The sequence below is a fragment of the Macaca nemestrina genome, chromosome 16 (genome assembly GCF_043159975.1).
Source record: "Macaca nemestrina isolate mMacNem1 chromosome 16, mMacNem.hap1, whole genome shotgun sequence".
In the NCBI taxonomy this organism is placed as follows: domain Eukaryota; kingdom Metazoa; phylum Chordata; class Mammalia; order Primates; family Cercopithecidae; genus Macaca; species Macaca nemestrina.
This window is the reverse complement of record NC_092140.1, coordinates 63645860-63669349: the sequence shown is the minus strand read 5'-3', so window position 1 is coordinate 63669349 and position 23490 is coordinate 63645860.

Genomic DNA, 23490 nt, shown 5'->3' with positions numbered 1-23490 from the left:
TTGTGGAATTGGCAAAGTGATATTTGGAAGCCCATAGAGGGCTATGGTGAAAAAGGAAATATCCTCAGATGAAATCTGGAAAGAAGCTTTCTGAGAAACTGCTCTGTGATGTGTGACTTCCATTCACAGAGTTACATCTGTATTTCGTGGATCTCTTTGCTAGCCTTATTTCTGTGGAATCTGAGAACAGATATTTCGGATCCCTTTGAAGACTATACGGCCAAAGTAAGTATCCTCCGATAATACAGAGAAAGAAGCTTTCTGAGAAACTTCTTTGTGTTCTGTGAAATCATCTCACAGAGTTACAGCTTTCCCCTGCAGAAGCCTTTCGCTAAGACAGTTCTTGTGGAATTGGCAAAGTGATATTTGGAAGCCCATGGAGGGCTATGGTGAAAAAGGAAATATCCTCAGATGAAATCTCGAAAGAAGCTTTCTGAGAAACTGCTCTGTCATGTGTGACTTCCACTCACTGAGTTACATCTGTATTTCGTGGATCTCTTTGCTAGCCTTATTTCTGTGGAATCTGAGAACAGATATTTCTGATCCCTTTGAAGACTATAGGCCCAAGGAAATATCCTCCGATAACAAAGAGAAAGAAGCTTTCTAAGAAACTTCTTTGTGTTCTCTGAAATCATCTCACAGAGTTACAGCTTCCCCTCAAGAAGCCTTTCGCTAAGACAGTTCTTGTGGAATTGGCAAAGTGATATTTGGAAGCCCTTAGAGGGCTATGGTGAAAAAGAAAATATCCTCAGATGAAATCTGGAAAGAAGCTTTCTGAGAAACTGCTCTGTGATGTGTGACTTCCAATCACAGAGTTACATCTGTATTTCGTGGATCTCTTTGCTAGCCTTATGTCTGTGGAATCTGAGAACAGATATTTCGGATCCCTTTGAAGACTATAGGGCCAAAGGAAATATCCTCTGATAGCACAGAGAAAGAAGCTTTCTGAGAAACTTTTTTGTGTTCTGTGAAATCATCTCACAGAGTTACAGCTTTCCCCTCAAGAAGCCTTTGGCTAAGACAGTTCTTGTGGAATTGGCAAAGTGATATTTGGAAGCCCATAGAGGGCTATGGTGAAAAAGGAAATATCCTCAGATGAAATCTGGAAAGAAGCTTTCTGAGAAACTGCTCTGTGATGTGTGACTTCCACTCACAGAGTTACATCTGTATTTCGTGGATTTCTTTCTTAGCCTTATTTCTGTGGAATCTGAGAAGAGATATTTCGGATCCCTTTGAAGACTATAGGGCCAAAGGAAATATCCTCCGATAACAAGGAGAAAGAAGCTTTCTGAGAAACTTCTTTGTGTTCTGTGAAATCATCTCACAGAGATACAGCTTTCCCCTCAAGAAGCCTTTCGCTAAGACAGTTCTAGTGGAATTGGCAAAGTGATATTTGGAAGCCCATGGAGGGCTATGGTGAAAAAGGAAATATCCTCAGATGAAATCTGGAAAGAAGAATTCTGAGAAACTGCTCTGTGATGTGTGACTTCCACTCACAGAGTTACATCTGTATTTCGTGGATCTCTTTGCTAGCCTTATTTCTGTGGAATCTGAGAAGAGATATTTCGGATCCATTTGAAGACTATAGGGCCAAAGGAAATATCCTCCGATAACAAAGGGAAAGAGGCTCTCTGAGAAACTTCTTTGTGTTCTGTGAAATCATCTCACAGAGTTACAGCTTTCCCCTCAAGAAGCCTTTCGCTAAGACAGTTCTTGTGGAATTGGCAAAGTGATATTTGGAAGCCCATGGAGGGCTATGGTAAAAAAGGAAATATCCTCAGATGAAATCTGGAAAGAAGCTTTCTGAGAAACTGCTCTGTCATGTGTGACTTCCACTCACTGAGTTACATCTGTATTTCGTGGATCTCTTTGCTAGCCTTATTTCTGTGGAATCTGAGAACAGATATTTCGGATCCCTTTGAAGACTATAGGGCCAAAGGAAATATCCTCCGATAACAAAGAGAAAGAAGCTTTCTGAGAAACTTCTTTGTGTTCTGTGAAATCATCTCACAGAGTTACAGCTTTCCCCTCAAGAAGCCTTTCGCTAAGACAGTTCTTGTGGAATTGGCAAAGTGATATTTGGAAGCCCTTAGAGGGCTATGGTGAAAAAGGAAATATCCTCAGATGAAATTTGGAAAGAAGCTTTGTGAGAAACTGCTCTGTGATGTGTGACTTCCACTCACAGAGTTACATCTGTATTTCGTGGACTTCTTTGTTAGACTTATTTCTGTGGAATCTGAGAACAGATATTTCGAATCCCTTTGAAGACTATAGGCCCAAAGGAAATATTCTCCGATAACAAGGAGAAAGAAGCTTTCTGAGAAACTTCTTTGTGTTCTGTGAAATCATCTCACAGAGTTACAGCTTTCCCCTCAAGAAGCCTTTCGCTAAGACAGTTCTTGTGGAATTGGCAAAGTGATATTTGGAAGCCCATGGAGGGCTATGGTGAAAAAGGAAATATCCTCAGATGAAATCTGGAAAGAAGCTTTCTGAGAAACTGCTCTGTCATGTGTGACTTCCACTCACTGAGTTACATCTGTATTTCGTGGATCTCTTTGCTAGCCTTATTTCTGTGGAATCTGAGAAGAGATATTCGGATCCCTTTGAAGACTATAGGGCCAAAGCAAATGTCCTACGATAACAAAGAGAAAGAAGCTTTCTGAGAAACTTCTTTGTGTTCTGTGAAATCATCTCACAGAGTTACAGATTTCCCCCAAGAAGCCTTTCGCTAAGACAGTTCTTGTGGAATTGGCAAAGTGATATTTGGTAGCCCAAAAAGGGCTATGGTGAAAAAGGAAATACCCTCAGATGAAATCTGGAAAGAAGCTTTCTGAGAAACTGCTTAGTGTTCTGTTAATTCATCTCACAGATTTACATGTGTATTTCGTGGATCTCCTTGCTAGCCTTATTTCTGTGGAATCTGAGAAGAGATATTTAGGATCCCTTTGAAGACTATAGGGCCAAAGGAAATATCCTCCGATAACAAAGGGAAAGAAGCTTTCTGAGAAACTTCTTTGGGTTCTGTGAAATCATCTCACAGAGTTACAGCTTTCCCTTCAAGAAGCCTTTCACTAAGACAGTTCTAGTGGAATTGGCAAAGTGATATTTGTAGGTCCATAGAGGGCTATGGTGAAAAAGGAAATATCCTCAGATGAAATCTGGAAAGAAGCTTTCTGAAAACCGGTTCTGTGATGTGTGACTTCCACTCACAGAGTTACATCTGTATTTCGTGCATTTCTTTGTTAGCCTTTTTTCTGTGGAATCTGAGAACAGATATTTCGGATAGCTTTGAAGAATATAGGGCCAAAGGAAATATCCTCCGATAACAAGGAGAAAGAAGCTTTCTGAGAAACTTCTTTGTGTTCTGTGAAATTATCACAAAGAGTTACAGATTTCCCCCAAGAAGCCTTTCGCTAAGACAGTTCTTGTGGAATTGGCAAAGTGATATTTGGTAGCCCATAGAGGGCTATGGTGAAAAAGGAAATATCCTCAGATGAAATCTGGAAAGAAGCTTTCTGAGAAACTGCTCTGTGATGTGTGACTTCCACTCACCGAGTTACATCTGTCTTTCGTGGATCTCTTTGCTAGCCTTATTTCTGTGGAATCTGAGAAGAGATATTTCGGATCCCTTAGAAGACTATAGGGCCAAAGGAAATATCCCCCGATAACAAAGGGAAAGAAGCTTTCTAAGAAACTTCTTTGTGTTCTGTGAAATCATCTCACAGAGTTACAGCTTTCCGCTCAAGAAGCCTTTCACTAAGACAGTTATTGTGGAATTGGCAAAATGATATTTGGAAGCCCATAGGGGGCTATGGTGAAAAAGGAAATATCCTCAGATGAAATCTGGAAAGAAGCTTTCTGAGAAACTGCTCTGTGATGTGTGTTTTCCACTCAAAGAGTTACATCTGTATTTCGTGGATTTCTTTGCCAGCCTTATTTGTGTTTGAATCTGAGAACAGATATTTCGGATCCCTTTGAAGACTATAGGGCCAAAGGAAATATCCTCTGATAGCACAGAGAAAGAAACTTTCTGAGAAACTTCTTTGTGTTCTGTGAAATCATCTCACAGAGTTACAGCTTTCCCCTCAAGAAGCCTTTCGCTAAGACAGTTCTTGTGGAATTGGCAAGTGATATTTGGAAGCCCCTAGAGGGCTATGGTAAAAAAGGAAATATCCTCAGATGAAATGTGGAAAGAAGTTTTCTGAGAAACTCTTCTGTGATGCGTGACTTCCACTCACAGAGTTACATATGTATTTCGTGGATCTCTTTGCTAGCCTTATTTCTGTGGAATTTCAGAACAGATATTTCGGATCCCTTTGAAGGCTATATGGCCAAAGGAAATATCCTCCGATAACAAAGAGAAAGAAGCTTTCCTAGAAACTTCTTTGTGTTCTGTGAAATCATCTCACAGAGTTACAGCTTTCCCCTCAAGAAGTCTTTCGCTAAGACAGTTCTTGTGGAATTGGCAAAGTGATATTTGGAAGCCCATAGAGGGCTATGGAGAAAAAGGAAATATCCTCAGATGAATTCGGGAAAGAAGCTTTCTGAGAAACTGCTCTGTGATGTGTGACTTCCAATCACAGAGTTACATCAGTATTTCGTGGATCTCTTTGCTAGCCTTATTTCTGTGGAATCTGAGAAGAGATATTTCGAATCCCTTTGAAGACTATAGGGCCAAAGGAAATATCCTCCGATATCAAAGAGAAGGAAGCTTTCTGAGATACTTCTTTGTGTTCTGTGAAAACATATCACAGAGTTACAGCTTTCCCCTCAAGAAGCCTTTCGCTAAGACAGTTCTTGTGGAATTGGCAAAGTGATATTTGGAAGCCCATAGAGGGCTATGGTGAAAAAGGAAATATCCTCAGATGAAATCTGGAAAGAAGCTTTCTGAGAAACTGATTAGTGTTCTGTTAATTCATCTCACAGAGTTACATCAGTATTTCATGGATCTCTTTGCTAGCCTTATTTCTGAGGAATCTGAAAACAGAAATTTCGGATCCCTTTGAAGACTATAGGGCCCAAGGAATTATCCTCCGATAACAAAGAGAAAGAAGCTTTCTGAGAAACTTCTTTGTGTTCTGTGAAATCATCTCACAGAGTTACAGCTTTCCCCTGAAGGAGCCTTTCGCTAAGACAGTTCTTGTGGAATTGGCAAAGTGATATTTGGAAGCCCCTAGAGGGCTATGGTGAAAAAGGAAATATCCTCAGATGAAATCTGGAAAGAAGCTTTCTGAGAAACTGCTCTGTGATGTGTGACTTCCACTCACAGAGTTACATCTGTATTTCGTGGATTTCTTTGTTTGCCTTATTTCTGTGGAATCTGAGAACAAATATTTCGAATCCCTTTGAAGACTATAGGGCCAAAGGAAATATCCTCCGATAGCAAGGAGAAAGAAGCTTTCTGAGAAACTTCTTTGTGTTCTGTGAAATCATCTCACAGAGTTACAGCTTTCCCCTCAAGAAGCCTTTCGCTAAGACAGTTCTTGTGGAATTGGCAAAGTGATATTTGGAAGCCCATAGAGGGCTATGGTGAAAAAGGAAATATCCTCAGATGAAATCTGGAAAGAAGCTTTCTGAGAAACTGCTCTGTGATGTGTGACTTCCATTCACAGAGTTACATCTGTATTTCGTGGATCTCTTTGCTAGCCTTATTTCTGTGGAATCTGAGAACAGATATTTCGGATCCCTTTGAAGACTATACGGCCAAAATAAGTATCCTCCGATAACACAGAGAAAGAAGCTTTCTGAGAAACTTCTTTGTGTTCTTTGAAATCATCTCACAGAGTTACAGCTTTCCCCTCAAGAAGCCTTTCGCTAAGACAGTTCTTGTGGAATTGGCAAAGTGATATTTGGAAGCCCATGGAGGGCTATGGTGAAAAAGGAAATATCCTCAGATGAAATCTGGAAAGAAGCTTTCTGAGAAACTGCTCTGTCATGTGTGACTTCCACTCACTGAGTTATATCTGTATTTCGTGGATCTCTTTGCTAGCCTTATTTCTATGGAATCTGAGAAGAGATATTTCGGATCCCTTTGAAGACTATAGGGCCCAAGGAAATATCCTCCGATAACAAAGAGAAAGAAACTTTCTGAGAAACTTCTTTGTGTTCTGTGAAATCATCTCACCGAGTTACAGCTTTCCCCTCAAGAAGCCTTTCGCTAAGACAGTTATTGTGGAATTGGCAAAGTGATATTTGGAAGCCCATAGAGGGCTATGGTGAAAAAGGAAATATCCTCAGATGAAATCTGGAAAGAAGCTTTCTGAGAAACTGCTCTGTGATGTCTGACTTCCACTCACAGAGTAACATCTGTATTTTGTGGATCTCTTTGATACCCTTATTTCTCTGGAATCTCAGAACAGATATTTCGGATCCCTTTGAAGACTATACGGCCAGAGTAAATATCCTCCGATAACACAGAAAAAGAAGTTTTCTGACAAACTTCTTTGTGCTCTGTGAAATCATCTCACAGAGTTACAGCTTTCCCCTCAAGAAGCCTTTCGCTAAGACAGTTCTTGTGGAATTGGCAAAGTGATATTTGGAAGCCCATAGAGGGCTATGGTGAAAAAGGAAATATCCTCAGATGAAATCTGGAAAGAAGCTTTCTGATAATTGCTCTGTGATGTGTGACTTCCACTCACAGAGTTACATCTGTATTTCGTGGATCTGTTTGCTAGCCTTATTTCTGTGGAATCTGAGAAGAGATATTTCGGATCCCTTTGAAGACTATAGGGCCAAAGGAAATATCCTCCGATAACAAAGGGAAAGAAGCTTTCTGGAAACTTCTTTGTGTTCTGTGAAATCATCTTACAGAGTTACAGCTTTCCCCTCAAGAAGCCTTTCGCTAAGACAGTTTTTGTGGAATTGGCAAAGTGATATTTGGAAGTCCATAGAGGGCTATGGTGAAAAAGGAAATATCCTCAGATGAAATCTGGAAAGAAGCTTTCTGAGAAACTGCTCTGTGATGTGTGACTTCCACTCACAGAGTTACATCTGTATTTCGTGGATCTCTTTGCTATCCTTATTTCTGTGGAATCTGAGAAAGATATTTATGATCCCTTTGAAGACTATAGGCCCAAGAAAATATCCTCCGATAACAAAGAGAAAGAAGCTTTCTAAGAAACTTCTTTGTGTTCTCTGAAATCATCTCACAGAGTTACAGCTTTCCCCTCAAGAAGCCTTTCGCTAAGACAGTTCTTGTGGACTTGGCAAAGTGATATTTGGAAGCCCTTAGAGGGCTATGGTAAAAAAGGAAATATCCTCAGATGAAATGTGGAAAGAAGCTTTCTGAGAAACTGCTCTGTGATGTGTGACTTCCACTCACAGAGTTACATCTGTATTTCGTGGATCTCTTTGCTAGCCTTATTTCTGTGGAATTTCAGAACAGATATTTCGGATCCCTTTGAAGGCTATATGGCCAAAGGAATTATCCTCCGATAACAAAGAGAAAGAAGCTTTCCTAGAAACTTCTTTGTGTTCTGTGAAATCATCTCACAGAGTTACAGCTTTCCCCTCAAGAAGCCTTTCGCTAAGACAGTTCTTGTGGAATTGGCAAAGTGATATTTGGAAGCCCATGGAGGGCTATGGTGAAAAAGGAAATATCCTCAGATGAAATCTGGAAAGAAGCTTTCTGAGAAACTGCTCTGTCATGTGTGACTTCCACTCACTGAGTTATATCTGTATTTCGTGGATCTCTTTGCTAGCCTTATTTCTATGGAATCTGAGAAGAGATATTTCGGATCCCTTTGAAGACTATAGGGCCCAAGGAAATATCCTCCGATAACAAAGAGAAAGAAACTTTCTGAGAAACTTCTTTGTGTTCTGTGAAATCATCTCACCGAGTTACAGCTTTCCCCTCAAGAAGCCTTTCGCTAAGACAGTTCTTGTGGAATTGGCAAAGTGATATTTGGAAGCCCATAGAGGGCTATGGTGAAAAAGGAAATATCCTCAGATGAAATCTGGAAAGAAGCTTTCTGAGAAACTGCTCTGTGATGTCTGACTTCCACTCACAGAGTAACATCTGTATTTTGTGGATCTCTTTGATACCCTTATTTCTCTGGAATCTCAGAACAGATATTTCGGATCCCTTTGAAGACTATACGGCCAGAGTAAATATCCTCCGATAACACAGAAAAAGAAGTTTTCTGACAAACTTCTTTGTGCTCTGTGAAATCATCTCACAGAGTTACAGCTTTCCCCTCAAGAAGCCTTTCGCTAAGACAGTTCTTGTGGAATTGGCAAAGTGATATTTGGAAGCCCATAGAGGGCTATGGTGAAAAAGGAAATATCCTCAGATGAAATCTGGAAAGAAGCTTTCTGATAATTGCTCTGTGATGTGTGACTTCCACTCACAGAGTTACATCTGTATTTCGTGGATCTGTTTGCTAGCCTTATTTCTGTGGAATCTGAGAAGAGATATTTCGGATCCCTTTGAAGACTATAGGGCCAAAGGAAATATCCTCCGATAACAAAGGGAAAGAAGCTTTCTGGAAACTTCTTTGTGTTCTGTGAAATCATCTTACAGAGTTACAGCTTTCCCCTCAAGAAGCCTTTCGCTAAGACAGTTTTTGTGGAATTGGCAAAGTGATATTTGGAAGTCCATAGAGGGCTATGGTGAAAAAGGAAATATCCTCAGATGAAATCTGGAAAGAAGCTTTCTGAGAAACTGCTCTGTGATGTGTGACTTCCACTCACAGAGTTACATCTGTATTTCGTGGATCTCTTTGCTATCCTTATTTCTGTGGAATCTGAGAAAGATATTTATGATCCCTTTGAAGACTATAGGCCCAAGAAAATATCCTCCGATAACAAAGAGAAAGAAGCTTTCTAAGAAACTTCTTTGTGTTCTCTGAAATCATCTCACAGAGTTACAGCTTTCCCCTCAAGAAGCCTTTCGCTAAGACAGTTCTTGTGGACTTGGCAAAGTGATATTTGGAAGCCCTTAGAGGGCTATGGTAAAAAAGGAAATATCCTCAGATGAAATGTGGAAAGAAGCTTTCTGAGAAACTGCTCTGTGATGTGTGACTTCCACTCACAGAGTTACATCTGTATTTCGTGGATCTCTTTGCTAGCCTTATTTCTGTGGAATTTCAGAACAGATATTTCGGATCCCTTTGAAGGCTATATGGCCAAAGGAATTATCCTCCGATAACAAAGAGAAAGAAGCTTTCCTAGAAACTTCTTTGTGTTCTGTGAAATCATCTCACAGAGTTACAGCTTTCCCCTCAAGAAGCCTTTAGCTAATACAGTTCTTGTGGAATTGGCAAAGTGATATTTGGAAGCCCATAGAGGGCTATGGAGAAAAAGGAAATATCCTCACATGAATTCGGGAAAGAAGCTTTCTGAGAAACTGCTCTGTGATGTGTGACTTCCAATCACAGAGTTACATCAGTATTTCGTGGATCTCTTTGCTAGCCTTATTTCTGTGGAATCTGAGAACAGATATTTCGGATCCCTTTGAAGACTATACGGCCAAAATAAGTATCCTCCGATAACACAGAGAAAGAAGCTTTCTGAGAAACTTCTTTGTGTTCTTTGAAATCATCTCACAGAGTTACAGCTTTCCCCTCAAGAAGCCTTTCGCTAAGACAGTTCTTGTGGAATTGGCAAAGTGATATTTGGAAGCCCATGGAGGGCTATGGTGAAAAAGGAAATATCCTCAGATGAAATCTGGAAAGAAGCTTTCTGAGAAACTGCTCTGTCATGTGTGACTTCCACTCACTGAGTTACATCTGTATTTCGTGGATCTCTTTGCTAGCCTTATTTCTATGGAATCTGAGAAGAGATATTTCGGATCCCTTTGAAGACTATAGGCCCAAGGAAATATCCTCCGATAACAAAGAGAAAGAAGCTTTCTGAGAAACTTCTTTGTGTTCTGTGAAATCATCTCACCGAGTTACAGCTTTCCCCTCAAGAAGCCTTTCGCTAAGACAGTTATTGTGGAATTGGCAAAGTGATATTTGGAAGCCCATAGAGGGCTATGGTGAAAAAGGAAATATCCTCAGATGAAATCTGGAAAGAAGCTTTCTGAGAAACTGCTCTGTGATGTCTGACTTCCACTCACAGAGTAACATCTGTATTTTGTGGATCTCTTTGATACCCTTATTTGTCTGGAATCTCAGAACAGATATTTCGGATCCCTTTGAAGACTATACGGCCAGAGTAAATATCCTCCGATAACACAGAAAAAGAAGTTTTCTGACAAACTTCTTTGTGCTCTGTGAAATCATCTCACAGAGTTACAGCTTTCCCCTCAAGAAGCCTTTCGCTAAGACAGTTCTTGTGGAATTGGCAAAGTGATATTTGGAAGCCCATAGAGGGCTATGGTGAAAAAGGAAATATCCTCAGATGAAATCTGGAAAGAAGCTTTCTGATAATTGCTCTGTGATGTGTGACTTCCACTCACAGAGTTACATCTGTATTTCGTGGATCTGTTTGCTAGCCTTATTTCTGTGGAATCTGAGAAGAGATATTTCGGATCCCTTTGAAGACTATAGGGCCAAAGGAAATATCCTCCGATAACAAAGGGAAAGAAGCTTTCTGGAAACTTCTTTGTGTTCTGTGAAATCATCTTACAGAGTTACAGCTTTCCCCTCAAGAAGCCTTTCGCTAAGACAGTTTTTGTGGAATTGGCAAAGTGATATTTGGAAGTCCATAGAGGGCTATGGTGAAAAAGGAAATATCCTCAGATGAAATCTGGAAAGAAGCTTTCTGAGAAACTGCTCTGTGATGTGTGACTTCCACTCACAGAGTTACATCTGTATTTCGTGGATCTCTTTGCTATCCTTATTTCTGTGGAATCTGAGAAAGATATTTATGATCCCTTTGAAGACTATAGGCCCAAGAAAATATCCTCCGATAACAAAGAGAAAGAAGCTTTCTAAGAAACTTCTTTGTGTTCTCTGAAATCATCTCACAGAGTTACAGCTTTCCCCTCAAGAAGCCTTTCGCTAAGACAGTTCTTGTGGACTTGGCAAAGTGATATTTGGAAGCCCTTAGAGGGCTATGGTAAAAAAGGAAATATCCTCAGATGAAATGTGGAAAGAAGCTTTCTGAGAAACTGTTCTGTGATGTTTGACTTCCACTCACAGAGTTACATCTGTATTTCGTGGATCTCTTTGCTAGCCTTATTTCTGTGGAATTTCAGAACAGATATTTCGGATCCCTTTGAAGGCTATATGGCCAAAGGAAATATCCTCCGATAACAAAGAGAAAGAAGCTTTCCTAGAAACTCCTTTGTGTTCTGTGAAATCATCTCACAGAGTTACAGCTTTCCCCTCAAGAAGCCTTTAGCTAAGACAGTTCTTGTGGAATTGGCAAAGTGATATTTGGAAGCCCATAGAGGGCTATGGAGAAAAAGGAAATATCCTCACATGAATTCAGTAAAGAAGCTTTCTGAGAAACTGCTCTGTGATGTGTGACTTCCAATCACAGAGTTACATCAGTATTTCGTGGATCTCTTTGCTAGCCTTATTTCTGTGGAATCTGAGAAGAGATATTTCGGATCCCTTTGAAGACTATAGGGCCAAAGGAAATATCCTCCGATATCAAAGAGAAGGAAGCTTTCTGAGATACTTCTTTGTGTTCTGTGAAATCATCTCACAGAGTTACAGCTTTCCCCTCAAGAAGCCTTTCGCTAAGACAGTTCTTGTGGAATTGGCAAAGTGATATTTCGAACCCCTAGAGGGCTATGGTGAAAAAGGAAATATCCTCAGATAAATCTGGAAAGAAGTTTTCTGAGAAAGTGCTCTGTGTTGTGTGACTTCCACTCACAGTGTTACATCTGTATTTCGTGCATTTCTTTGTTAGCCTTATTTCTGTGGAATCTGAGAACAGATATTTCGGTTCCCTTTGAAGACTATAGGGCCAAAGGAAATATCCTACGATAACAAAGAGAAAGAAGCTTTCTGAGAAACTTCTTTGTGTTCTGTGAAATCATCTCACCGAGTTACAGCTTTCCCCTCAAGAAGCCTTTCGCTAAGACAGTTATTGTGGAATTGGCAAAGTGATATTTGGAAGCCCATAGAGGGCTATGGTGAAAAAGGAAATATCCTCAGATGAAATCTGGAAAGAAGCTTTCTGAGAAACTGCTCTGTGATGTCTGACTTCCACTCACAGAGTAACATCTGTATTTTGTGGATCTCTTTGATACCCTTATTTCTCTGGAATCTCAGAACAGATATTTCGGATCCCTTTGAAGACTATACGGCCAGAGTAAATATCCTCCGATAACACAGAAAAAGAAGTTTTCTGACAAACTTCTTTGTGCTCTGTGAAATCATCTCACAGAGTTACAGCTTTCCCCTCAAGAAGCCTTTCGCTAAGACAGTTCTTGTGGAATTGGCAAAGTGATATTTGGAAGCCCATAGAGGGCTATGGTGAAAAAGGAAATATCCTCAGATGAAATCTGGAAAGAAGCTTTCTGATAATTGCTCTGTGATGTGTGACTTCCACTCACAGAGTTACATCTGTATTTCGTGGATCTGTTTGCTAGCCTTATTTCTGTGGAATCTGAGAAGAGATATTTCGGATCCCTTTGAAGACTATAGGGCCAAAGGAAATATCCTCCGATAACAAAGGGAAAGAAGCTTTCTGGAAACTTCTTTGTGTTCTGTGAAATCATCTTACAGAGTTACAGCTTTCCCCTCAAGAAGCCTTTCGCTAAGACAGTTTTTGTGGAATTGGCAAAGTGATATTTGGAAGTCCATAGAGGGCTATGGTGAAAAAGGAAATATCCTCAGATGAAATCTGGAAAGAAGCTTTCTGAGAAACTGCTCTGTGATGTGTGACTTCCACTCACAGAGTTACATCTGTATTTCGTGGATCTCTTTGCTATCCTTATTTCTGTGGAATCTGAGAAAGATATTTATGATCCCTTTGAAGACTATAGGCCCAAGAAAATATCCTCCGATAACAAAGAGAAAGAAGCTTTCTAAGAAACTTCTTTGTGTTCTCTGAAATCATCTCACAGAGTTACAGCTTTCCCCTCAAGAAGCCTTTCGCTAAGACAGTTCTTGTGGACTTGGCAAAGTGATATTTGGAAGCCCATGGAGGGCTATGGTGAAAAAGGAAATATCCTCAGATGAAATGTGGAAAGAAGCTTTCTGAGAAATTGTTCTGTGATGTTTGACTTCCACTCACAGAGTTACATCTGTATTTCGTGGATCTCTTTGCTAGCCTTATTTCTGTGGAATTTCAGAACAGATATTTCGGATCCCTTTGAAGGCTATATGGCCAAAGGAAATATCCTCCGATAACAAAGAGAAAGAAGCTTTCCTAGAAACTTCTTTGTGTTCTGTGAAATCATCTCACAGAGTTACAGCTTTCCCCTCAAGAAGCCTTTAGCTAAGACAGTTCTTGTGGAATTGGCAAAGTGATATTTGGAAGCCCATAGAGGGCTATGGAGAAAAAGGAAATATCCTCACATGAATTCGGGAAAGAAGCTTTCTGAGAAACTGCTCTGTGATGTGTGACTTCCAATCACAGAGTTACATCAGTATTTCGTGGATCTCTTTGCTAGCCTTATTTCTGTGGAATCTGAGAAGAGATATTTCGGATCCCTTTGAAGACTATAGGGCCAAAGGAAATATCCTCCGATATCAAAGAGAAGGAAGCTTTCTGAGATACTTCTTTGTGTTCTGTGAAATCATCTCACAGAGTTACAGCTTTCCCCTCAAGAAGCCTTTCGCTGAGACATTTCTTGTGGAATTGGCAAAGTGATATTTCGAACCCCTAGAGGGCTATGGTGAAAAAGGAAATATCCTCAGATGAAATCTGGAAAGATGCTTTCTGAGAAACTGCTCTGTGATGTGTGACTTCCACTCACAGAGTTACATCTGTATTTCGTGGATCTCTTTGCTAGCCTTATTTCTGTGGAATCTGAGAACAGATATTTCGGATCTCTTTGAAGTCTATGGGTCCAAAGGAAATATCCTCCGATATCAAAGAGAAAGAAGCTTTCTGAGAAACTTCTTTGTGTTCTGTGAAATCATCTCACAGAGTTACAGCTTTCCCCTCAAGAACCCTTTCGCTAAGACAGTTCTTGTGGAATTGGCAAAGTGATATTTGGAAGCCCATAGAGGGCTATGGTGAAAAAGGAAATATCCTCAGATGAAATCTGGAAAGAAGCTTTCTGAGAAACTGCTCTGTGATGTGTGACTTCCACTCACAGAGTTACATCTGTATTTCGTGGATCTCTTTGCTTGCCTTATTTCTGTGGAATCTGAGAACAGATATTTCGGATCCCTTTGAAGACTGTAGGGCCCAAGGAAATGTCCTCCGATAACAAAGAGAAAGAAGCTTTCTGAGAAACTTCTTTGTTTTCTGTGAAATCATCTCACAGAGTTACAGCTTTCCCCTCAAGAAGCCTTTCGCTAAGACAGTTCTTGTGGAATTGGCAAAGTGATATTTGGAAGCCCATAGAGGGCTATGGTGGAAAAGGAAATATCCTCAGATGAAATATGGAAAGAAGCTTTCTGAGAAACTGCTCTGTGATGTGTGACTTCCACTCACAGAGTTACATCTTTATTTCGTGGATCTCTTTGCTAGCCTTATCTCTGTGGAATCTGAGAAGAGATATTTCGGATCCCTTTGAAGACTATAGGGCCAAAGGAAATATCCTCCGATTACAAAGAGAAAGACGATTTCTGAGAAACTTCTTTGTGTTCTTTGAAATCATCTCACAGAGTTACAGCTTTCCCCTCAAGAAGCCTTTCGCTAAGACAGTTCTTGTGGAATTGGCAAAGTGATATTTGGAAGCCCATAGAGGGCTATGGTGAAAAAGGAAATATCCTCAGATGAAATCTGGAAAGAAGCTTTCTGAGAAACTGCTCTGTGATGTGTGACTTCCACTCACAGAGTTACATCTGTATTTCCTGGATCTCTTTGCTAGCCTTATTTCTGTGGAATCTGAGAAAAGATATTTCGGATCCCTTTGAAGACTATAGGTCCCAAGGAAATATCCTCCGATAACAAAGAGAAAGAAGCTTTCTGAGAAACTTCTTTGTGTTCTGTGAAATCATCTCACAGAGTTACAGCTTTCCCCTCAAGAAGCCTTTCGGTAAGACAGTTCTTGTGGAATTGGCAAAGTGATATTTGGAAACCCATAGAGGGCTACGGAGAAAAAGGAAATATCCTCAGATGAAATCTGGAAAGAAGCTTTCTGAGAAACTGCTCTGTGATGTGTGATTTCCACTCACAGAGTTACATCTGTATTTCGTGGATCTCTTTGCTACCCTTATTTCTGTGGAATCTGAGAACAGATATTTCGGATCCCTTTGAAGACTATAGGTCCCAAGGAAATATCCTCCGATAACAAAGAGAAAGAAGCTTTCTGAGAAACTTCTTTGTGTTCTGTGAAAAAATCTCACAGAGTTACAGCTTTCCCCTCAAGAAGCCTTTCGCTAAGACAGTTCTTGTGGAATTGACAAAGTGATATTTGGTAGACCATAGAGGGCTATGGTGAAAAAGGAAATATCCTCAGATGAAATCTGGAAAGATGCTTTCTGAGAAACTGCTCTGTGATGTGTGACTTCCACTCACAGAGTTACATCTGTATTTCGTGGATCTCTTTGCTAGCCTTATTTCTGTGGAATCTGAGAACAGATATTTCGGATCCCTTTGAAGTCTATGGGTCCAAAGGAAATATCCTCCGATATCAAAGAGAAAGAAGCTTTCTGAGAAACTTCTTTGTGTTCTGTGAAATCATCTCACAGAGTTACAGCTTTCCCCTCAAGAACCCTTTCGCTAAGACAGTTCTTGTGGAATTGGCAAAGTGATATTTGGAAGCCCATAGAGGGCTATGGTGAAAAAGGAAATATCCTCAGATGAAATCTGGAAAGAAGCTTTCTGAGAAACTGCTTAGTGTTCTGTTAATTCATCTCATAGAGTTACATCTGTATTTCGTGGATCTCTTTGCTTGCCTTATTTCTCTGGAATCTGAGAACAGATATTTCGGATCCCTTTGAAGACTATAGGTCCAAAGGAAATATCCTCCGATAACAAGGAGAAAGAAGCTTTCTGAGAAACTTCCTTGTGTTCTGTGAAATCATCTCACAGAGTTACAGCTTTCCCCTCAAGTAGCCTTTTGCTATGACAGTCCTTGTGGAATTGGCCAAGTGATATTTGGTAGCCCATAGAGGGCTATGGTGAAAAAGGAAATATCCTCAGATGAAATCTGGAAAGAAGCTTTCTGAGAAACTGCTCTGTGATGTGTGACTTCCTCTCACAGAGTTACATCTGTATTTCGTGGATCTCTTTGCTACCCTTATTTCTGTGGAATCTGAGAAAAGATATTTCGGATCCCTTTGAAGACTATAGGGCCAAAGGAAATATCCTCCGATAACAAAGAGAAAGAAGCTTTCTGAGAAACTTCTTTGTGTTCTGTGAAATCATCTCACAGAGTTACAGCTTTCCCCTCAAGAAGCCTTTCGCTAAGACAGTTCTTGTGGAATTGGCAAAGTGATGTTTGGAAGCACATAGAGGGCTATGGTGAAATAGGAAATATCCTCAGATGAAATCTTGAAAGAAGCTTTCTGAGAAACTGCACTGTGATTTGTGATCCACTCACAGAGTTACATCTGTATTTCGCGGATTTCTTTGTTAGCCTTATTTCTGTGGAATCTGAGAACAGATATTTCGGATCCCTTTGAAGTCTATAGGGCCAAAGGAAATGTCCTCCGATAACAAAGAGAAAGAAGCTTTCTGAGAAACATCTTTGTGTTCTTAGAAATCATCTCACAGATTTACAGCTTTCCCCTCAAGAAGCCTTCGCTAAGACAGTTCTTGTGGAATTGGCAAAGTGATATTTGGAAGCCCATAGAGGGCTATAGTGAAAAAGGAAATATCCTCAGATGAAATCTGGAAAGAAGCTTTCTGAGAAACTGCTTTGTCATGTGTGACTTCCACTCACAGAGTTACATCTGTATTTCGTGGATCTCTTTGCTAGCCTTATTTCTGTGGAATCTGAGAACAGATATTTCGGATCCCTTTGAAGAATATAGGGCCAAAGGAAATATCCTCCGATAACAAAGAGAAAGAAGCTTTCTGAGAAACTTCTTTGTGTTTTGTAAAATCATCTCACAGAGTTACAGCTTTCCCCTCAAGAAGCCTTTCGCTAAGACAGTTCTTGTGGAATTGGCAAAGTGATATTTGGAAGCCCATAGAGGGCTATGGTGAAAAAGGAAATATCCTCAGATGAAATCTGGAAAGAAGCTTTCTGAGAAACTTCTCTGAGTTGTGTGATCCACTCACAGAGTTACGTCTGTATTTCGTGGATTTCATTGTTAGCCTTATTTCTGTGGAATCTGAGAACAGATATTTCGGATCCCTTTGAAGACTATAGGGCCAAAGGAAATATCCTCCGATAACAAGGAGAAAGAAGCTTTCTGAGAAACTTCTTTGTGTTCTGTGATATCATCTCACAGAGTTACAGCTTTCCCCTCAAGAAGCCTTTTGCTAAGACAGTTCTTGTGGAATTGGCAAAGTGATATTTGGTAGCCCATAGAGGGCTATGGTGAAAAAGGAAATATCCAGAGATGAAATCTGGAAAGAAGCTTTCTGAGAAACTGCTCTGTGATGTGTGACTTCCACTCACAGAGTTACATCTGTATTTCGTGGATCTCTTTGCTAGCCTTATTTCTGTGGAATCTGAGAACAGATATTTCGGATCCCTTTGAAGACTATAGGGCCCAAGGAAATATCCTCCGATAACAAAGAGAAAGAAGCTTTCTGAGAAACTTCTTTGTTTTTTGTGAAATCATCTCACAGAGTTACAGCTTTCCCCCCAAGAAGCCTTTTTGCTAAGACAGTTCTTGTGGAATTGGCAAAGTGATATTTGGTAGCCCATAGAGGGCTATGGTGAAAAAGGAAATATCCTCAGATGAAATCTGGAAAGAAGCTTTCTGAGAAACTGCTCTGTGATGTGTGACTTCCACTCACAGAGTTACATCTGTCTTTCGTGGGTCTCTTTGCTAGCCTTATTTCTCTGGAATCTGAGAACAGATATTTCGGATCCCTTTGAAGACTATAGGGCCCAAGGAAATATCCTCCGATAACAAAGAGAAAGAAGCTTTCTGAGAAACTTCTTTGTTTTTTGTGAAATCATCTCATAGAGTTACAGCTTTCCCCCCAAGAAGCCTTTTTGCTAAGACAGTTCTTGTGGAATTGGCAAAGTGATATTTGGTAGCCCATAGAGGGCTATGGTGAAAAAGGAAATATCCTCAGATGAAATCTGGAAAGAAGCTTTCTGAGAAACTGCTCTGTGATGTGTGACTTCCACTCACAGAGTTACATCTGTCTTTCGTGGGTCTCTTTGCTAGCCTTATTTCTGTGGAATCTGAGAACAGATATTTCGGATCCCTTTGAAGACCATAGGGCCAAAGGAAATATCCTCCGATTACAAAGAGAAAGAAGATTTCTGAGAAACTTCTTTGTGTTCTGTGAAATCATCTCACAGAGTTACAGCTTTCCCCTCAAGAAGTCTTTCGCTAAGACAGTTCTTGTGGAATTGGCAAAGTGATATTTGGAAGCCCATAGAGGGCTATGGTGAAAGAGGAAATATCCTCAGATGAAATCTGGAAAGAAGCTTTCTGAGAAACTGCTCTGTGATGTGTGACTTCCACTCACAGAGTTACATCTGTATTTCGTGGATCTCTTTGCTACCCTTATTTCTGTGGAATCTGAGAACAGATATTTCGGATCCCATTTAAGACTATGGGTCCCAAGGAAATATCCTCCGATAACAAAGAGAAAGAAGCTTTCTGAGAAACTTCTTTGTGTTCTGTGAAATCATCTCACAGAGTTACAGCTTTCCCCTCAAGAAGCCTTTCGTAAGACAGTTCTTGTGGAATTGGCAAAGTGATATTTGGAAGTCCCTAGAGGGCTATGGTGAAAAAGGAAATATCCTCAGATGAAATCTGGAAAGAAGCTTTGTGAGAAACTGCAATGTGATGTGTGATCCACTCACAGAATTACATCTGTATTTCGTGGATTTCTTTGTTAGCCTTATTTCTGTGGAATCTGAGAACAGATATTTCGGATCCCTTTGAAGACTATAGGGCCAAAGGAAATATCCTCCGATAACAAGGAGAAAGAAGCTTTCTGAGAAACTTCTTTGTGTTCTGTGAAAACATCTCACAGAGTTACAGCTTTCCCCTCAAGAAGCCTTTTGCTAAGACAGTTCTTGTGGAATTGGCAAAGTGATATTTGGTAGACCATAGAGGGCTCTGGTGAAAAAGGAAATATCCTCAGATGAAATCTGGAAAGAAGCTTTCTGAGAAACTGCTCTGTGATGTGTGACTTCCACTCACAGAGTTACATCTGTCTTTCGTGGATCTCTTTGCTAGCCTTATTTCTGTGGAATCTGAGAACAGATATTTCGGATCCCTTTGAAGACTATAGGGCCCAAGGAAATATCCTCCGATAACAAAGAGAAAGAAGCTTTCTGAGAAACTTCTTTGTGTTCTGTGAAATCATCTCACAGAGTTACAGCTTTCCCCTCAAGAAGCCTTTCGCTAAGACAGTTCTTGTGGAATTGGCAAAGTGATATTTGGAAGCCCTAGAGGGCTATGGTGAAAAAGGAAATATCCTCAGATGAAATCTGGAAAGAAGCTTTCTGAGAAACTGCTCTGTGATGTGTGACTTCCACTCACAGAGTTATATCTGTATTTCGTGGATCTCTTTGCTACCCTTATTTCTGTGGAATCTGAGAACAGATATTTCGGATCCCTTTGAAGTCTATAGGGCCAAAGGAAATGTCCTCCGATAACAAAGAGAAAGAAGCTTTCTGAGAAACTTCTTTGTGTTCTGTGAAATCATCTCACAGATTTACAGCTGTCCCCTCAAGAAGCCTTTCGCTAAGACAGTTCTTGTGGAATTGGCAAAGTGATATTTGGAAGCCCATACAGGGCTATGGTGAAAAAGGAAATATCCTCAGATGAAATCTGGAAAGAAGCTTTCTGAGAAACTGCTTAGTGTTCTGTTAATTCATCTCATAGAGTTACATCTGTATTTCGTGGATCTCTTTGCTTGCCTTATTTCTCTGGAATCTGAGAACAGATATTTCGGATCCCTTTGAAGACTATAGGTCCAAAGGAAATATCCTCCGATAACAAGGAGAAAGAAGCTTTCTGAGAAACTTCTTTGTGTTCTGTGAAATCATCTCATAGAGTTACAGCTTTCCCCTCAAGTAGCCTTTTGCTATGACAGTCCTTGTGGAATTGGCAAAGTGATATTTGGTAGCCCATAGAGGGCTATGGTGAAAAAGGAAATATCCTCAGATGATATCTGGAAAGAAGTTTCTGAGAAACTGCTCTGTGATGTGTGACTTCCTCTCACAGAGTTACATCTGTATTTCGTGGATCTCTTTGCTACCCTTATTTCTGTGGAATCTGAGAAAAGATATTTCGGATCCCTTTGAAGACTATAGGGCCAAAGGAAATATCCTCCGATAACAAAGAGAAAGAAGCTTTCTCAGAAACTTCTTTGTGTTCTGTGAAATCATCTCACAGAGTTACAGCTTTCCCCTCAAGAAGCCTTTAGCTAAGACAGTTCTTGTGGAATTGGCAAAGTGATGTTTGGAAGCACATAGAGGGCTATGGTGAAATAGGAAATATCCTCAGATGAAATCTTGAAAGAAGCTTTCTGAGAAACTGCACTGTGATTTGTGATCCACTCACAGAGTTACATCTGTATTTCGCGGATTTCTTTGTTAGCCTTATTTCTGTGGAATCTGAGAACAGATATTTCGGATCCCTTTGAAGTCTATAGAGCCAAAGGAAATATCCTCCGAAAACAAGGAGAAAGAAGCTTTCTGAGAAACTTCTTTGTGTTCTGTGAAATCATCTCACAGAGTTACAGCTTTCCCCTCAAGAAGCCTTTCGCTAAGACAGTTCTCGTGGAATTGGCAAAGTGATATTTGGAAGCCCATAGAAGGCTATGGTGGAAAAGGAAATATCCTCAGATGAAATCTGGAAAGAAGCTTTCTAAGAAACTGCTCTGTGATGTGTGACTTCCACTCACAGAGTTACATCGGTATTTCGTGGATCTCATTGCTAGCCTTATTTCTGTGGAATCTGAGAACAGATATTTCGGATCCCTTTGAAGACTATAGGGCCAAAGGAAATGTCCTCCGATAACAAAGAGAAAGAAGCTTTCTGAGAAACATCTTTCTGTTCTTAGAAATCATCTCACAGATTTACAGCTTTCCCCTCAAGAAGCCTTCGCTAAGACAGTTCTTGTGGAATTGGCAAAGTGATATTTGGAAGCCCATAGAGGGCTATGGTGAAAAAGGAAATATCCTCAGATGAAATCTGGAAAGAAGCTTTCTGAGAAACTGCTTTGTCATGTGTGACTTCCACTCACAGAGTTACATCTGTATTTCGTGGATCTCTTTGCTAGCCTTATTTCTGTGGAATCTGAGAACAGATATTTCGGATCCCTTTGAAGAATATAGGGCCAAAGGAAATATCCTCCGATAACAAAGAGAAAGAAGCTTTCTGAGAAACTTCTTTGTGTTTTGTAAAATCATCTCACAGAGTTACAGCTTTCCCCTCAAGAAGCCTTTCGCTAAGACAGTTCTTGTGGAATTGGCAAAGTGATATTTGGAAGCCCATAGAGGGCTATGGTGAAAAAGGAAATATCCTCAGATGAAATCTGGACAGAAGCTTTCTGAGAAACTTCTCTGAGTTGTGTGATCCACTCACAGAGTTACGTCTGTATTTCGTGGATTTCATTGTTAGCCTTATTTCTGTGGAATCTGAGAACAGATATTTCGGATCCCTTTGAAGACTATAGGGCCAAAGGAAATATCCTCCGATAACAAGGAGAAAGAAGCTTTCTGAGAAACTTCTTTGTGTTCTGTGATATCATCTCACAGAGTTACAGCTTTCCCCTCAAGAAGCCTTTTGCTAAGACAGTTCTTGTGGAATTGGCAAAGTGATATTTGGTAGCCCTTAGAGGGCTATGGTGAAAAAGGAAATATCCAGAGATGAAATCTGGAAAGAAGCTTTCTGAGAAACTGCTCTGTGATGTGTGACTTCCACTCACAGAGTTACATCTGTATTTCGTGGATCTCTTTGCTAGCCTTATTTCTGTGGAATCTGAGAACAGATATTTCGGATCCCTTAGAAGACTATAGGGCCCAAGGAAATATCCTCCGATAACAAAGAGAAAGAAGCTTTCTGAGAAACTTCTTTGTTTTTTGTGAAATCATCTCACAGAGTTACAGCTTTCCCCTCAAGAAGCCTTTTTGCTAAGACAGTTCTTGTGGAATTGGCAAAGTGATATTTGGTAGCCCATAGAGGGCTATGGTGAAAAAGGAAATATCCTCAGATGAAATCTGGAAAGAAGCTTTCTGAGAAACTGCTCTGTGATGTGTGACTTCCACTCACAGAGTTACATCTGTCTTTCGTGGGTCTCTTTGCCAGCCTAATTTCTCTGGAATCTGAGAACAGATATTTCGCATCCCTTTGAAAACTATAGGGCCCAAGGAAATATCCTCCGATAACAAAGAGAAAGAAGCTTTCTGAGAAACTTCTTTGTTTTCTGGGAAATCATCTCACAGAGTTACAGCTTTCCCCTCAAGAAGCCTTTCGCTAAGACAGTTCTTGTGGAATTGGCAAAGTGATATTTGGAAGCCCATAGAGGGCTATGGTGGAAAAGGAAATATCCTCAGATGAAATCTGGAAAGAAGCTTTCTGAGAAACTGCTCTGTGATGTGTGACTTCCACTCACAGTGTTACATCTGTATTTCGTGGATCTCTTTGCTAGCCTTATTTCTGTGAAATCTGAGAAGAGATATTTCGGATCCCTTTGAAGACTATAGGGCCAAAGGAAATATCCTCCGATTACAAAAAGAAAGAAGATTTCTGAGAAACTTCTTTGTGTTCTGTGAAATCATCTCACAGAGTTACAGCTTTCCCCTCAAGAAGCCTTTCGGTAAGATAGTTCTTGTGGAATTGGCAAAGTGATATTTGGAAACCCATAGAGGGCTATGGTGAAAAAGGAAATATCCTCAGATGAAATCTGGAAAGACGCTTTCTGAGAAACTGCTCTGTGATGTGTGACTTCCACTCATAGAGTTACATCTGTATTTCGTGGATCTCTTTGCTACCCTTATTTCTGTGGAATCTGAGAACAGATATTTCGGATCCCTTTGAAGACTATAGGGCCAAAGGAAATATCCTCCGATAACAAGGAGAAAGAAGCTTTCTGAGAAACTTCTTTGTGTTCTGCGCAATCATCTCACAGAGTTATAGCTTCCCCTCAAGAAGTCTTTTGCTAAGACTGTTCTTGTGGAATTGGCAAAGTGATATTTGGTAGCCCATAGAGGGCTATGGTGAAAAAGGAAATATCCTTAGATGAAATCTGGAAAGAAGCTTTCTGAGTAACTGCTATGTCATGTGTGACTTCCACTCACAGAGTTACATCTGTATTTCGTGGATCTCTTTGCTAGCCTTATTTCTGTGGATTCTGAGAACAGATATTTCGGATCCC